We start from the raw sequence: 4,360 nt of genomic DNA on the forward strand, positions 1-4,360 counted from the left end.
GGTATGGGTTCGATCCCTGGGTTGGGAAGATCCCCTGGAGGAGAACATAGCAACCCACTCCAATATTCTTGTCTGGGAAACTCCATGGTCCATGGGATTGCAAAGAGTCAGACACAGCTTAGTGACTAGAGGACAACAAAGGCTTTCCTATGTCTGCTGTACTCATAGGCACTGCCAGGAATTCTCAAGTGCACAGTAAGCTGGGAGCATTGGCTAAGAGATCTCCCACATTCCCTGCACTCTCACGGTTCTTCTCCAGTATGAGTCCTCTGGTGGAGAGCAAGCATGCATTTGCAGTTGAATTCTTCCCGTAGTCACTGCAAACATAAGCTCTTGCTCCCATGTGAACCTTCCAGTGCTGAGTAAGGTTCGGCCTTTGAGCAAAGGCCTTCCCACACCTGCTACACTCATAAAGCTTTTCTCCAGAATGAACCTTCTGGTGCTGAATGAGTTTAGAGATGCAACTGAAGGCTTTCCCACATTTCCTGCACTTGTAGTCACTGTGTGGACTTGCCAGTGTACATTAAGGTGGGAGCTTTGGCTGAAGGTCTTCCCACATTCGCTGCACTCATAGGGCTTTTCTCCAGTGTGAGTTCTCTGGTGCAGAATCAGTGTGTGTTTGCAGTTGAACACTTTCCCACATTCACTGTACATGTATGGCCTTGCTCCTGTGTGAACCTCCTGGTGTTGAATGAGGTTTGACTTGCTGCTAAAGAATTTTCTGCAGGTATTGCACTGAAAGAGCCTTTCTCTGTGTGAACTCGCCTGTGTTCAAGCAGGCCAGAGACCTGTCTGAAAAATTTCATGCATTCATTGCATTTGTAAGGCCTTTCACCGGTGTGTATGGTCTGATGTTTGAAAAGGTCACAGCTTTGGCTGAAGAATTTCCCACACTTGCTGCACGCATGAGGTCTCTCTCCAGTGTGGATTCTCTGGTGTCGAGCAAGTGTGTGTTTCTAGGTGAATGCTTTCCCATATTCACTGCATTTTTTAATCTTCTGTCCAGTACCAAGGGCTCCCCCACACCTAGTGCTCATGTGGGGGCTTCATTCTGTCATGAGACACCCAGTGCTGAAGGTCAGAGGTGGCTGGCATGTGCATTCTGCCTTCACCGCATTCATAGATCTGCTCCATCACACAGGTTCTGTAGCTTTTCAGAGTCCCTGGTCTCATCCTTCCTGAAGAATTTCTCTCCATTGTGCTGATGGAGGTCTGCACTGAACCAGAACTGTCTCCCATAGGCCTCACACTTGTGTGGCTTCTGCCTGGCCTTCCCCTCCTGGTTATTCAGTAGGATGAAAGATGTCTTTTGATACTGGGCCAGACATGTCATATGGCTGGGTCTTCAGACCTGCCACAGGAGTCCTAAATGGTGACATTCCTTCTAAAGAAACAGTCTGCTCGGAGGAAGCAGCCTCAGCCTCCACTCCATGGCAATGATCTGCAACCAGCGGAGTGCCCGATGAGACACATGTTGACTTTCAGGGAGGGGACAACCCCACCATGAACATATCTGACACACCCAGGGTAAGTCCATGGGACTATTCACAGGAGAGTGAGGTGGGACAGGTTGGGGAAGGGGTTGCTGTGCAGTGTGGGGCCTCTGAATGTCACAGAGTGGGGGAGGCCTCCTGACAGCAAGGACATGAGCACAGGGTTCAACAAACAGCTTCCAGGAGCAGGTTGGTTATTGGGGAAGGTGAGTGCTAGGGAGAAAGGCATGTCCAGGTCCAGAAAACTCCAGTTACAAGTGAGTAGCTGGTGTTCAAAGATGACTGAAGCATATGTGCACCTCTCATGAGACATGCACTGCAGGCCAATGCTGTAGACGAATGCAGACTGAGCAGTAAGGAGTAGTGGGTGCAAGGGAGATGCTAGGGTCCAGAAGTCAGACTAGAAGTAAGTCACAGTGCCCAGAATATGGGGAAGAATAGGTAGATTTGCTGTGTGGCCATGTGTGTGCATGCTCAGTCACTTCAGTCATGTCCAACTATTTGTGACCCCATGGACTACAGCCCACCAGGCTCCTCTGTCCATGGGACTTCCTAGGCAAGAATACTGGAATGGGTTGCCATGCCCTTTTCTTGGCAATCTTCCCAACCCAGGGATTAAACCTGTGTCTCCTGCAGTGCAAGTGGATTTTTTAAATGCAGAGCTACCTACATAAGACTTGAAATCAAACACTGGCTAGAACAGTTGATATTTCTGTATTTGAACCCAACTTTGACATCCCACTCTTCTCTGTGTCCACACACCACGTTCCATATGAGGCTCTTTCTCTGTGGCTGGAGTCATCTCCACCTGGGCAGGCATCCAGGGCTCCTCCCTCTGTTCCAGCTACATGATGAAGTGTGATCTGGTGGGTATGATTCCTAAGGGAAACCCAGGACAGGTGAGTACAGGCTCAGAGGAACCCATCTTGTGACAGACTACCAGTTAAAAAATAATAATTATCACTGGGACTTCCTGATGGTCCAGTGGTTAAGACTCTGCTCTTCCAATGCAGGGGCTCAGGTTTGATCCCTGGTGGGGGAACTAAGATCCCACATGCTGCACTGCATGCTCAAAATAATAATAATAATTATGAAAAGAACTGTGAAGGAACCATCCAGAGTCTCCATTAAGTAGTGACTATATGAGTGCTTGAAACTCTGATAGGATGGAGTTTCAGAAAAATGTCACCTGGAGCAAGGGGCCAGAACCTTGGGCACAGAGGTGTCATAACTCTGGACAGATTCATCAGCCCAGAAAGCAACTATAATTAATGGGCTCCACTGGGCCGACCATGCCTTGTGATCCCTTAAACCTCGGCTTGTGTGGCTTTGGGGCTGCTCAGTAAGAAGTGAGGACATGCCACAGAGCTCAGCCCTGGCATCTCCTCCAGGAGACACAGCAAGAAAGCAGTGTGGGAAGGACAGGGTGGACCCTGGGGAAAAGGAAAAAAGAGATGGGGTTGGTGTGAGGGCCTTATCCAGGGAGGCTAAAAGTGCCAAGATCTCCAGCATCACATTCCCATACAGGAGCCTCTGGGCCTCACCAAGGAGCCTCCATTCTTCCAGGGAGAAGCACACCAACACATCTTCAGACGGGACACAAGGTCCATGAGAATTATCTCCACTGAGCATCCCCACGCTGCCCACCCGTAGCAATGTCCTGCTCCCTCGTGTCCCCAGGTTGCCAGGTCACAGAAGTACCAGGCACTGGTACCGCTGGACCTCGCTGTCTCCTGACCACCCCCAGCGAGCACTGTATCAGCCCACAGCAACGATGAGTGGGTTGGGAGATAGATGCCATCTAAAGTCCATGCCTGGGCTTTCCTGGTGGCTCAGTGGTAAAGGAGCCACCTGCCAATGCAGGAGACAGAGATTCCATCCCTAATCCAGGAAGAGCCCACATGCCATGGAGCAATTAAGCCCTGTGCCACAACTACTGAAGCCCTTGTGCTCAGAGTCAATGCTCTGCAACAAGAGAAGACACTGCAACGAGAAGCCCTTGTGCCACAACTAGAGAAAGCCCAAGTGTCAGTGAAGACCCAACACAGCCAAACAAACAAATAAGTAAAATTAAAAAAAAAAAGAGTCTGTGCCTGGCCCAGTTCCCCTTGGGAACCCTGTAACATACTTCCTGGACATAATTCTTAAATTTGGGCTCACTCTTTCTACTTATGGCTCCAATGACAGGGACCATCAGTTAACACTGCCTCCTTGCGTGCACTTTGCTCTTCAGATTGTGTCTCCCTCACATCTTGAGCTACCTACCCCCAGGCTTCTGTCCCACACCACAGATGTCACACTGGGCTCCCCACAGGTCACCCTGCACACAGCATGGAGAGAGCACTTGGCAATGCAACCAGGCTGCCATCTTGTCGCAAACCTCCAATGGCCCCCACTGCCAAAGCCCCCATTCCTGGTCTAAAGGCCCTGCAAGCTGGTCCTTTCCTTTCTTCAAATCCCGGGTACCCAGAACCTCATGCACCCCTCACTTACTCTCAGCCCTCTTCCATTTCTCAGTGTACATTGTGTTAGTTTCCCTATCACTGCCGGAACAGGTGGCTTAAATCAACACAAGTTTATCATCTTACATCTGGAGGGTGTAAATCCAAAATGGGCAAAGGTTCCAGGAATTAGAAAATGGAGGTCATTGTGCTGTTTATCACGCACATGTTGTCCCCACAACGGTCACAATATTTCTACACCTGAGTCTCTGAATATTAACTTGACAACAGACTTCCCCATTTCACTGGCTGGCATTTGCGTCCTTTCAGCAGCTAAACCAAGAAGTTTGGGTTCTCTCGCCTCGACTTTCCTCTCTCATAATCCACTCCAGAAAATAAAGCCAGCTTTAGTAAAAGTACAGCTTG

General features: G+C 49.6%; 1 pseudogene; it reads right to left on the bottom strand.

The window, feature by feature from the left end:
* Positions 1–242: 242 nt before the first annotated feature.
* Positions 243–3,125, bottom strand: LOC113875781 (annotated as a pseudogene).
* Between the last annotated feature and the right edge of the window lie 1,235 nt (positions 3,126–4,360).

The sequence above is a fragment of the Bos indicus x Bos taurus genome, chromosome 18 (genome assembly GCF_003369695.1).
Source record: "Bos indicus x Bos taurus breed Angus x Brahman F1 hybrid chromosome 18, Bos_hybrid_MaternalHap_v2.0, whole genome shotgun sequence".
Lineage (NCBI taxonomy): Eukaryota > Metazoa > Chordata > Mammalia > Artiodactyla > Bovidae > Bos > Bos indicus x Bos taurus.